The sequence below is a fragment of the Orbicella franksi genome, chromosome 1 (genome assembly GCF_964199315.1).
Source record: "Orbicella franksi chromosome 1, jaOrbFran1.1, whole genome shotgun sequence".
Taxonomy (NCBI): Eukaryota; Metazoa; Cnidaria; class Anthozoa; order Scleractinia; family Merulinidae; genus Orbicella; species Orbicella franksi.
The window spans coordinates 14,375,106-14,388,497 of record NC_138145.1 but is presented as its reverse complement, the minus strand read 5'-3'; the positions used below and the strand labels follow the sequence as shown (position 1 = coordinate 14,388,497).

At 37.6% G+C, this 13,392-nt stretch overlaps 1 long non-coding RNA gene and 1 pseudogene across 1 annotated transcript; one reads left to right on the top strand and one right to left on the bottom strand.

The window, feature by feature from the left end:
* Nucleotides 1-507: 507 nt before the first annotated feature.
* LOC145478247 (uncharacterized) lies at nt 508-4,310 on the bottom strand. The gene is made up of 3 exons (XR_014048218.1): nt 4,187-4,310; nt 1,365-1,499; nt 508-751 (listed from the first exon to the last, which is right to left on the bottom strand). It is a non-coding gene; the product is annotated as an uncharacterized LOC145478247 (long non-coding RNA).
* A 4,286-nt stretch (nt 4,311-8,596) lies between these two features.
* Nucleotides 8,597-10,731, top strand: LOC145492122 (uncharacterized; annotated as a pseudogene).
* Nucleotides 10,732-13,392: the final 2,661 nt, after the last annotated feature.

Genomic DNA, 13,392 nt, shown 5'->3' with positions numbered 1-13,392 from the left:
AGCGGAGCTCAGTTATTTCTTGGAATGTTGTTGCTAATGAAAGTAATCGAACATGTATGTGAGGTAAATTGCGAACGATTTAATAGTTTCAGCCGGAAATAGAATTACATCAGCAGATCGAGGTGTAAGATGGTGTGATTATGAAATATAGAGCCATGATTTCAAGGATTTCTGGGAAGCCACCAAAAATCTTGATCACTTAACAGAACTGTCTTCTGTGCTTTTTGGTGGCATTTCTTGCTCTTTCCCACCTTATTCAGAAAGAGAAGACATTGTTATTAATCATTATATACTTTCTTAGTTAACATGGGGACTCCCACACAAAAAAAGTTTACACGTTTTTTTGTTGTGGGGACTGATTGAAATGCAGTGGTTACAACACTCAGTCCCTAAATCTCTACCAAATGAAATCTCGCAAAAATACCAAAATAGTATACATATGTGAAAAGTTGGAAAGTTTTGTTTTCTAGCTTGTCCCCAAAGATACATTTAGCCACCTTCATATCTGTGTTCTATAACAATTAGTACACAAGAAAAATACACTCAGTAAGATGCTGTTTACAGTAAAAATCAATCCCTATAAGCAATCATAAGGACCTTAAATTTATATTTCCACAGAAATATCTCACCAGGCCATGGTTGCTTTGAAAATCCTTGATGTTTTAATACAGGCTGCCCATGTGTAAACTGTTCATATACTGACTGACTGGAACAGGCAAGTAATCGTACTGTCGCTGCTACTTGAACACCACTGTTATTCATATAAAAACATATCAATTATAATTTATTATAATCTTTGCACACCAACAGATGAGATTCCTTTCTTTGATATACAGTGTACTTCATTGTTAGCTGTTTACTGAGTGTTAGTGAATCAAATGCTAGGAGTTGGTACCCCAACTTTCACAGTGGCAGGCTCTGCCCTGAGTTGCAAAGAAAACTTAATAACTGTTATGAACTTGGCGACTTGCTTTTGAGAGCAAATGCAAATTGGTTTAAACAAGAAACTGGAACATTGCAAGTTGCAACAATGTGCACAGTCCCAATCAAAGGGCCAACCAGGCTGTTTGCAATTGGTCGTACATATAACTGTACAACTGCATGAGTTCAGCTTCCAAAAGAAAATCAGATTTTGTCAGGATAAATACTGATGTTCTTGCTAACTAAATCTGAATGTGCAGTTCCGGAAGATATTCACACCCAACACCCATTCATGGCCAGTCTTCAGAAATTCCAAATTATAGTATTAGGCAGAGAGAGTTCTAATAGAGAAAAACCTTCCCTGTGGGGTATGAATCTTTTCTTGAAGAAAACAATGTCTGAGAAATCATTAATTACAAAATAATGTTTAAGAAATATCTCACCTGGTAATTCCAACTTTCAGAAAATTTTGTAATTTAGACTGTCTGGCCAGTTCAAATATTTGACAAGTTGACTCTGGGCATGTTTGTAAATTTGTGGGCTTCAACATCACATTACTATGTAGCAGCATTGGTCAACTAAAAACAGCATAATTTGGTTAATTAATATATACTGTACATTATTACGTTGAAATATTGGTGTAGATCGTTGCACACCAACAGATACAGAAACTATTGGCAGCTGAATCATAACAAGTGAAAAACCCTGCATGAGACATTTACATGTACATGTAACAGCCCTCCACCTCAGAACCATCACAGATATGATATGATATTTTAAACTCTCTGAAATTTCAGATTATTCAAGATTAACATGAACGCATATCATTAAGGGCAACCTTAAAACACTGAATCCGGAAACCGGAATCCGGAACCGGAAACTAGAATCCGTAATCGGATATTATCAATGATGATAGAAATAATTCACTTCAGCAATGTCTAATAAATAAATATGGGGAAAAACTATTTTGCTGTTAGTTATTTTCTTGGCTTTACTTCAGCCACAAACTGTCATTGCTAAAAAAAAATTTGACTAGTTCTGAACAACCCTTAGCTATACGTCTGGCCCGATTGTTCAAAGGCTGGATAAAGCTATCCATTGGGTAAATCACTATCCAGTCAGGGTTAGTGATTTTCGGGTGGATAGAGTTACTCATAGCCTGCAAGCAGGCTCTAGTATCTGTCTCTAGTGCCTGAGCAGGCTAAATAAGTGTCTAGTGTTTTTCTGCATTGGCATGTGACCAAGTGCCTTCATGCGGCTTTGCCGCTCAAGCCCCCAGCCCAAACAAGAGAGCCTGCTCATAGGCTAGGTTACCCATCTTTTGTTCAACCTGGCCCTGGTGAGAGCGGGGTTCTTGTCCACAATGTAGATCAAGAGAAGACTGGTGAGTTACACAATAACAATAAGTTATTGTGGTGAGTTTCTGGCAGTCTTTTAGCATCTTTTAACAACATGTGGTCTGATCTGTTACCAAGCGAGAAGCAGACGGAAGTAAGTGCAACATTTCTATCAATTGTTTTAATATTATGGCCGCCAAGAAAACGAAATGCTGATTTGTCACAGTATCAGTGTGGAAATAGTGTTGATCTGGAATTAGTTTTGTATCTGTTGGAAAAATCAAATTTTATATTAAGATGAGCCAGGTTAGCCTTTGGACTTCAAAGTGGGGGGCGTGACCGTCAATGTACAGGGGGCTGCCACTGACAGACATCCTGTTCTCTATGACATTTTCTATCTTGTTCAGTATCTACCAGACATAAAGGGTAAATTTATACCTCGGGTAAATTGCAAATCACTTATTAAACAAAATGGCAACAAGAAGATCTTTTAAATCTTATAGCCGCGCTTTACCTGTTTTGTTAATACTACAGTCACAACGCAGTGCACATTCCAAAGCAGTCCTTGATGATTCATCGATTACTGTAAACACATCACTTGATCAACACAAACTGTGTTATAACTTATTGCACCATCACTCTTAGCCTTTGTGAAATCTATGATGACGCAATGGTCTTAATCTGGAAGTTCGCCCGGGATATGACCATGAACGATACAAAAGGAAACGCTATTAATAAGGTTTTTAATAAACAGCTTTCTTCCTGAAACGTCAAAATTTAATTTGTTTGTGCTTAGAAGTAGTCACGCAAGTCACACAATCAGAGGGTTTACGCTATCCATGGCTAATTTTAGAACGGTTGTGTTTTTTCTCCTAGCACTAACTTACACGTTGTAAGTTCTGGCAAGCTCTTGTTCACCTCAGCAAATATTTAATTTTTCTTCAAATCTCTTAACTCGCTGCGATGAAATAGCCAAAGAATTAGCTTCATTTGCCGAAACCCACAAGAAATACTCGCAATATTGCACATAAATTAATGACCGTCGTTTCTGGCAAAATAAACTTGCAAAGTAAACACCATCTTATTTGTCACGTAGCAAAAATGAAAGCTGCAACGTCAGCGCATTCCATGGCTGACGTAATACCCTTTTTTTAGCATTTTTAGCGTATAATTATTTCCCTTCGTATCCAGGGCTTCAATAAAACCGAAAGAAAATATATATTATACACAAAATAAAGCAAACAATGTCCGTAAACATGTCCTTGTATTAATGTTTCAACAGCTTTCGGCGAATAAACATCACAAGTTGCATGATTCAAAATTTGGCTGAGAGGAAGTTTGGGTCTGGTCACCGACAAAGGAAAAAAAAAAAAAAAACACGGGTTGAACATGAACCGCGCTCGGCCCATGGCCGCGCGGTTAATTACCAGCAAGCTTATTTTAGACGCTCTCAGGGTGCTTGGAATAAAATTACGACGAACTTTTCTAAGATTCTCATCATAGCCCTCACCAGAAATAACGGTTGCACGAATTTCAACAGATGGGGAATTTTTTTTTTTTTTTTTTTCAGTTTGAGGTCCTTTTTACTTGGCCGCTTATTTTTTGCAGGCAAAAACCTCAGCAAAACAATTTTCAAGTATTTGAAGACCTTGTTTTCTTTGATTTGTGGATTCTGGTTTCCGGTTTCTGGATTCCAGTTTTTGGTTCTGGATTCCGGATTCCGGTTTCTGGGTTTTAGGGTTGCCCCATGTTTAACAGCGTGTTTGCTTTACATTCAGTTTACACATGTCTGTTATCCAGCATAGGCAGACTTATAAGTTTGCCTTCAAAAATAAATTGCAATAACTATTGCATCTTTCATCACCTCTTTTTGTGATGAAATGACACAAAATCCAAGTACAAGAAGTCAAAAGCATAAAAAATCTTACCCGGCAATGCTTACAGTTCCTCTTACTGTCTGCATATGCCGTCTATAGACTGGTACTGCCTGGACAATGTACTCATTATTTTTCTGATCACACCTTTTAAAACGTCACTGTTATATAATTTGTCCTGCAAAAGCAATACATGAAATGTTATGCCTTTGGCACCTTTACATATGTACAATGTACACCACATCAACATTCACAATTCTTTTAACTTTCATTGTAACTTTTTTCTCTCATTCTCCCTAACTTGAAAACAGGACTTCCACATTAGGTGATAATTTGCCTCTGGAATCTCTATGAATTCACAGGGAGTGATAACAATAAAATCGTGACTAATTTTAGCAAAGGAGGCATTCAAATGTCAGATTTTAATGTTAAGTTTACATATGTATAACTTTATATTACTCTTTGTATATATGACCTCTCAATAATTGCACCTGTAGACAGAAGGTGTGCTGGAGGAAGACATATTCTAAACTTTCTGAAAATTTCCCCCTTACCTGTAGGATGACTATTATGAACTACGATTCGCAACTAACACCAAAATCAGGTTATGTATACATATATATATTATGTTGTCTCTTGTAATCATAAAAAATAACTGAAAATTTAAAACCCTCCATAAAGTTCATTCTCAATAGCACTGCTACATGTAGCACAGTTACTGGGAATAAATTTAAGTGAAACTGTTGAAACAGCTCTGTCAAAATTGTTTCTAGCAGTTAAGGCAGGATAACAGAATATACATGTAGTACACAGCAAAGGCCAGAGATACACACATGTTGGTTATTAGTTAGGATTTTGTGAGCTTCTGTGCTAGGTATGGTGGAAAATAATGGACTATCAAAAATGAAGGTTCCTGAGACATTTTGACAGCCTTGAGAGGAGTGAATATAAAAAAAATTTACAAAAGAAAGAGAAGTTCTTGCCCTGTCCAGTTCTCTGTCATAAAAATATCATTTACATACATTTATTACATATGATATCATGGTTTGTGTTTAAAGCTGATGTAATGCACACTCTGATTGGCTAATTCTAGTGTATTATTTACATTTACATGGTATACGTCGGTAAAATCATAAAACATCACTTGCGACTGAAATAAAAAATTAAAATAAAAAGAAATGCCTAATTCATAATAATTTAAAAATACTTAACACTAAAATGGATCTAATTCTTTACTTGAAAATTATTCTCCCGTAATGCCCATGGGCCAGTTACGAGCATGCTAAAAGGTCCCAACACAAAGTAAAAGGAAATTAAGAAAACTATCGCTTTTTTCCTGAAAATTGTAGCGACTGAAAACAATGATTGAACACTCTGAGAGTGCATTGTATCACCCTGACGAGATAAAATTTAAGGAGAATAAAGAATTCACAAAGTTAAATCACAAACGAATTGGTACTGGACAGGACAAAGGAAACAGCCAGGAAGAAACTGAAACTTTCTTCGATGAGCAAAAAAGTATGCATGCACAACAAAGAAAACAGTCAGTGACATTGGGTTAATGAGTTAGTTAATAACAAAATCAGTGTGAAGAAAAGAGCCGAGAGAGAGAGAAAGTGGAGAGAGGAGAGTGCTCTCACCAACTAAATTGTGTATATATACATGTAAAAGTTATTTCTATTACCGAGAAACGGTCAGGGCTAGAACTTCTACGTCCTAAATTTTTTCTAAGTAGGTCAATGTCATTTACACTGTTCAATTTACCGAGTAAAGCTCTTTGCATTTTTTTTTTTTCATTAGTACTATCTCACTTTTGAGGAACATTTCCATATTAAGTGTAAATACTGCATTGCGGAATAACCTCTCAGTAAGAAGTAAATAGGGCCCATGTACCCCCAACCAAAAGCAGTGGCACTAATAAAATGAAATAGTAAATCAAAATCAAAGTAGAGCTTTATTTGCAGACAGGATTTACATGCACAATCGTCTACTCGACATTTGGACTGTATAAGCATTTCACCAAACCGAACTAATTGGACAGACAACAAAATAAAATGAGGAAATCTACATTATAAACACAATGTGCATATCACTTCATCTGAGTATCAACAGCAAATCCCTTCTCAATGAAAGGTAACCGAATGAAAGAAAGGATAAAGAAAATTCGTTTAAGCTTGCAGTGTTAAAGTTTAATAATTATTCACGCTTAAATTTGAATATTACAGTGTGTATTTTTGCCGACGGCTTAATTTAGCTTTGCAGTCATTTTATCGGCGGTAGCTTTTGCAGTCTTCAACCAAATTAACCTCGGAATTCACCCCAGCATTTCGCCAAACCGAATAAATTGAACTAACAAAACGAGGATATCTCCATACTTTGTAATCACAATGTGCAAATCTTCACATAGGAACGTCAAAAGTAAATTTAGCAAATCCTGTTCGCCTCGACTTGGTTTGTACGACAGAGCTGAAAAACGACTGCGCATGCTCATTCGCGCGCGCCGAGAAACTGGGAAAGACAACATAAAACCATAGCAACGTATACGTAAAATGGCGGCATTTTTGAAAAATTTAAGAGCACTGAAAGTTTTCGCTTGGGCTAAGGTTTAAGTAAAAAGGTTAAGCTTGAAACTTTCCTTTAAGACCGGTCGATATTAGTTCTAAAACATATCTCCTGAACAGCACACTTCCATCCTTGAACACTCATCGAAATTTTGCCGCGAAGTCGGAGTTCGTGCCGCTAAAATGCTGCTCGTGTTGCAGATTATGTGTTTGATTATGAGTTTGATGTTCACGGAAACTTCCGGTGAGCGGACCTGTTGGTACCACAGAAAAGCCAGAAAAGGCGAGGAATGCAAAGGGAAAATGCGGAGGTTCAATGCTGCAATAGCAAGGTATGTCGGTGGCACTACGAACAGCTGGGCATGTACTCGACAGTGGACCAGAATAAACCGCGAAGCACATGGTTTTTGTGCATGTCCACATGTGCACTCAACTGATATTTCAGCCAACATACCAGCGAGGTTTTATGAAATGTTTGACCGCATCGGACGTACTACGAGTGGTTACCGTCCTGGTGTGCGATGGTGTTCCAGTTGTAGGAAAAATGCAGACCAATTGTTTAAAGATTACAGCCCTCCTCGAAAGGTATGGTTACTGGGAGGTTACAATGAGAACTCCCTTTAAAATGAGTGGCACATATTTCCGAGTTTCTTGTGACATGCTAACGTAAAACCGGTACAAATAAGTTTCTTTTGATGATTTCAGAGAAAAAGTACTGATGTGACATTCCATCACACCTCACCCATGCCAAAACAGGTACTTCTCATAATTTTGTATCATATTTGATGCCAGCTACGTAAAATCAGTTCGAAATAACAAACCTCTTGTCGCATTCCCCCCAGAAGTCACCGGAGGAAATGGATTTGTTGCTCAGAAAGGAGACAAAAAAGTGCTGCACCTTGCAAACACAGCTTCATGTGGCAACAACAGCTCGCAGAGATAAAAGGTGTTTTTACTGTTTTGAAGCTGCTTGAATTAAAATTTAGCATCGTAACAAAACCTCTATACTTCTCACAAAAATATTTTAATTTTTGTCATGGTTGATTTTTCTATTACAGAGTCAACAATTGAAAAGAAGTTGTAAGCATTTCAAAAGGCCCTGTACAGACATCAAATAACCACCCCAGACCAGAAAATTTACAATCCAGAGGCAATGAAACGGTTTACAGACAAAAATAGCCCTGGACTCTTTGAGGACATCCTTAACTGTTTAAGTGGAAGAAAAAGCTTGTCCAACAGAAGGAGAGAGATGCAAGAGCAGAGAGTGGTGTCCCTACTCCACATAATGGCCTATTTTAGGTAACAAACTTTAAATGAAGTGAGCTACCTCTAAGAAAATTGTTTTTCATTCATTGTTCATAGGGGTTGTAACAATGGAAGCAAATTACTTTTACCTACATGACAGGTCACAAAAAACATCTGCACTGCAAAAGGACAGTGGGTTATCCGCAACTAGTTGTGGCATGTCCTTGCAAGGCCTATCTGCTGGTCAGATTTTAGGATACAGCACCACGCCTAGGAGCGTGCAGCAGTTAAAAGCAGACCTTGCTAAAGATCATGCCAACTACATATCACAACAGTTACAGAGAGTAAATGAGGTCAGTCTGCAAATAAATAAACAATTTTAATCAACAAATGGCTTCATGCACACTAACAAAAAATATTATTGAAAAAAAAAAAGCCATTTTGGCTAATTAATTTTCTTTCTTGTCTTTGGCTGGAATAATATATTAAAATTAATAGAGCAGTTTTCAATTGAGTGTGGAAAGTAATCAGACAATATTGATTTGGTTTTGGTTTCGCGTTTACTACGGTTTGAAATCAGCTGAGTACAGTAATGTAGTCTAATAATAATAGACTAAATTACTGAAGTCAGCCACTGTCAAACCGTAGTTTGGTTCTGGTTTAAGTCACTCAATTGAAAACCACTCTATTAACTACTTAATTATGGTTTTTACATTCTGTCTTTCCCATCAGCTGACATGCTTCATGGTCTTAATGGTTGATGACTTCCACAACATTCACTCATTTCATACACCAGCACAACTTGTTAGGACAAATGTGGTACACATGGAATCCTGTATAGCAGATGTGCATCCCACAGTCAGTGCAGTACCCCGCCCATCATCATCCTTACACAGACAAGTAGTGATCAATGTAAATGGCCAACCGAAGACCTGCCTTGGTGGAATACATGTCCCATCTTTCCTGGAAATACTAACAAATGCCTTAATGAATATGCAAAACCAGTTTTTGGACCAGCTACCACAAAATATGCAAAGCATTGACCCAGGGAGACTACAGGCAGCACTGCGAGAACTAAGGCTAGTATAATTTATAATGTTTATAAACAGTGGCCTGTTTGTGAATATAAAGTGACCTGTTATAAATATCAAAAGAGTGAATATCATCAGCGCACAGCAATTTTAATAAACCAAAAATTATTGGAAATCGGCATTTCAAGAATAACAATAGTTATAGAAATGCCAGCAACAAAAACATTTTTATTTGTTATTCAGGGTGTACTCAGATCCAACGACACAAGACCTCGAGACACTGAAGACATGTATGTTGATTGATGAGTTCGAAAAAGATCTAAAAAGCATGGACAACTAGAAAACAACCCTAGAACGTGTACTTAATAAATACCCTGAACTTCAGCTCTACAGCAAGAAGTATGTTCTGCCACTGCCTGCTGATTGGCCAGGATGGTACTATCCCAAAAAGCTAATAGCAAGGGGATGGAATCCCAGCATTGGAATAATACCAGAGCAAGGGCCATTTCATGTGTGCTTCAATGCCTATGAAGATGTTGTTTCAAATTTCAAAGTTTTTTTGATAAACTGTTTTCAAGTGTCTTTAGAGGCACTTTGGCATCTAAACCAAAACCCTGTAAGACATCATTATGTGTGACTGCTGCATTAGTGGGTTGGCAACTTGTAAGAGTAAAAGTTCTGGAAACGTTTGCAAACTGCAAGCAACATCAATTTGTGACAATTTTGCACTTACTTGAACATGTTGTGCCTCTCATCTTTTATCAGTACAATATTTTCAGAAGTGGCAATCTAAAGCTATATGAGATTGTCATGGCACAGTTGGCAATTATTTTCATCTGCTGGAGAAGGAAGCATTATAACAAATCAACCTTGTCATTTTTGAGTGACTGTGCATATCAGTGTAAATATCTTCCGGCATACTGGTCTAAAAAGGCCAGCAGTATTCTCAAGTTGATAACTGAAAAAAAGGTAGAAGTCTGGCATTCTGTTCTAAGAAGAAACACTGAAAAGTTTGAAGATGCAAAAAGCATTGGAGATACTGCTAAATCACCAGCATCATCAGGGTTTCTTAGCGAATTTGTCCAATCCTTTGTTCCACAGTACCACCGTGGTCAGCAGAGTGAATCCAATTTGTGGCTTATTGCAGGGAAAAGTGCAGAATTTGTTCGTGATCTGTTTAAGAGCATTTCACAGAACTGCCACAAATCATACCAGGTAACAATCCTGAAAATAAAAAAAGTCATAAAATTAATAAATACAGAAGTCTAAACCATTTATTATACCATCATAAAACAATACGAGAATTTGATGATGCAAGAAAAATTGAAAAACACAAGCTGCAAGCAAGCATTTTCCACATTTCTAAAGTATTGTCAAATTCCTGAGGTGTGTTAAGACAGTTTAAGTAAAATGCGTGGTTTAGGCTTCTTTATATGATTCTTAGATATGTAGGATAAGGACATGCAGACATAGATATAAAATGTACCAAACAATAGAATGAATATTAAAATAAACAAACATAATTAATGAATACTGATAACATCTCTGACTTAAAAAATGGAAAAAAAAAAACAAACAAACCAACAAAATTACTAACATCAGGTTTTCCTCATAATAAATGTTAATGTACTACTGACATGCACATAATTTAATTTTTCAACATTTTTGATATTTGACTCAGGTTGAACGTCCAGTTGCAAATAAAGGGAAAAACGAAAAGGGAAGCCACTGTACCATCTCCCAACGTTTGAAACCACAGTAGACAGCAAGTGTTTTCCACTGAGTTATAATCTCGATGATGTAGAGCCAGGCCAACAACCTCACCCAGATATTTATTGTGATTTTCCAACTTGCACAAGAGAAACGGATACCGTTGTTAGACTGGCCTGCTTCCACTGCTTTCACCAAGCTTGCTTGCCTTCAACTCATTGCTGTCCAATCTGGGCTGAACCACTGAAGAAAAAAGTTCAAAAGTTAGCAAACACCTTCAACAATGGGCTTTTGTCGTCTAAAAATGCCAATGAAAGGGAAAATGTTGAACTCCATGAAGATGAAAGCAAAAATGCACCACTTACAGGCTTGAACATATCTGACGCTGAACTTTTCTACACCTCACCAGAATGGTCTCAAAAGGTTAAAAGCATCCTGGATACTTATGCAACTATCCCTCTTCCATCCCGGGCCAATCAGTCATCCAGAAATCAACCTTCAGCTACAAATACCTCGTCTCCCTCTAACGGCTCTTCTAAAGTTCTAACACTCATTTTCATCCCTCCAAACCATCATGGCAATGTCACTTTCTGGTCATTCCCAAGCAGTATGTCACAGCCCACAATTCTAGGAAGAAAAGGAAGCAATGCCTGTACTTTTATTGCACTTTCGTTTAGCAAAATGTTCTTTTCAGAAAATGTTCAAATTCCTCTGCTCAACAGTCCACTGAGCCAGACATGGGTGTACCAGCTAATTGTGCAAGGGTTTTTAAGTGGGTAACAACATCTATGACTCAGTGACACAAAACATTCCTCAAACATTTGGTGTTTTACAAGCTCTACAGTCATCTACTGTATTAAACAATGTAATTGGTGGCACCACTGTAGGACCTGAAGTGCCTGTTAGCATTATCCCTGAAGCAAGTCCCGCAGCTAATTTACCTTTCACTGGAAAACTGCTTTAACGCACGGCAAAACAACATCTATTTTTATTTTAAATTCCAATACTGTCGTCTTCATTCCAACCACACAAGGTGTTTTCCTCTTACACAGCCACTTACATGGGAACAGTGGAGCCCATGTAGCTTTTGCAGAATGGCAGTACTCCTTCGAATTACTTTCTTGGTTCAAGCAAGTCAACAATTTTCAGTTCACTCTTGGTACAGTCACTAATGTTAAGTTTCACTAACACCTCACTAAACTTTTCCCAGCTTTTTAGCATTTTTAGCATATATTTTCCTAGCTTCCTAAATTCCACCATTTAAACTACTTTTTAACTCATTGGACATTTTCAGGCTGGATATGAGCCAAATTAGCTGCAATCTACTCAAATAGCAGTTGCAACAGGACAGCATGCCTTTCTTTCCCCCAGCATCGCGTTTTACGACATTTTGGCCAGGGCATACGCAGAAATCAAAGAGAAAGTGTGGTGTACATCTATAAACTTTTCGTTTTTATTTTATTCATTTTTTTTCTTACTAAATTGACGGGGAGATAAATAAGGAAAGGCATCTGTAGAAATGTGCACCAAACTGAATTTGAACTCCGACTACCGTCTCCAGAAAGTAAGCCTTTATAGACTCGTTATTAGCGAAATATAAGCTTAAATCAGCAAAGTCAAGGTCAGCCCATGAGAGCAGATATTTTTTTACCTTTGCAAATTCTTTGTTCAATTTCACAAGTAAGAATACTCAGCGTTCCATTAATTTTTCTGTCATATCTCAAGGAATGTTGAGTGGCAGGGTAAATACATAAATATTTCAACATGAAGAAGGGAATCATTTCCTTTACAGTTTGTTCCCGTGAGGTCCAAAAGCATGCAACGAGTGCTCAAGTACAAATGTAAGCTGATGTGCTCAAATGGGAGCTTACGTGGCAGGTTTATCCTTGCGGGTCGGTTACATCTATATATAATTATTTGTAAAGAGCAAACACATTTGAATAGATGTATTGACAACAAGGGAGTTGAAATTTACACTCTTTTAACCTGTAAGTGGTATCCAAAATAAACTTAACAAGCGTAAAGCGGTCACTACTCACCATGGCGCTGCGACCGATGTCTGCTAGAATTTGTTGTGTTTAGACCGTCAATACAGCCAGAAATATGTTCAGGATATCAGGAACATCTGCTTGACTGAAATTACATTGAAAGTTCCATCATCTCCATTTTCCTCGGATGATATTAGTCCAAAAAATTAACATCGAATGGCGCCAAAACTTTGCATTGATCAAACGATCGAAAATGCCACCCCTCGTCGACTCACCCGCCAAAACCCTACGCATGCGCAGTCGTTTTTCACCTCTGTCGGTTTGTACACCTTTCTTGGTTTTCAACAACAGAAGAAGAAATTTTAGCGTTCTACGAGGCGGCTGTGCCAACTAACACTGAGAAAACTTCAAACCTCGCCCGGCCGTGTTTACAAATACGGTTTTGGTTAAGCTTATTTTTAGACGTGAGGTTATAAGCTAAATTTGACGACGAAAACCGACAGAAAACTTAATTTGTTTGCAACTTACAACAACCTCCACAAAGCGATTCACGTGTTATTGTTTAGAGATGAGCGAAATTAAAACGATGTAATTTCCTTGTGCCACCGCCTGTAATTAAGATGTCATCTGCTATACCTTTTAGATCCCTTCAAGTCCTTCAAGATTTTGGTCCAACTTCCGCTGAAAACATTCTGGAGTAGGGGAGATTCCGAAGGGCATCCGCA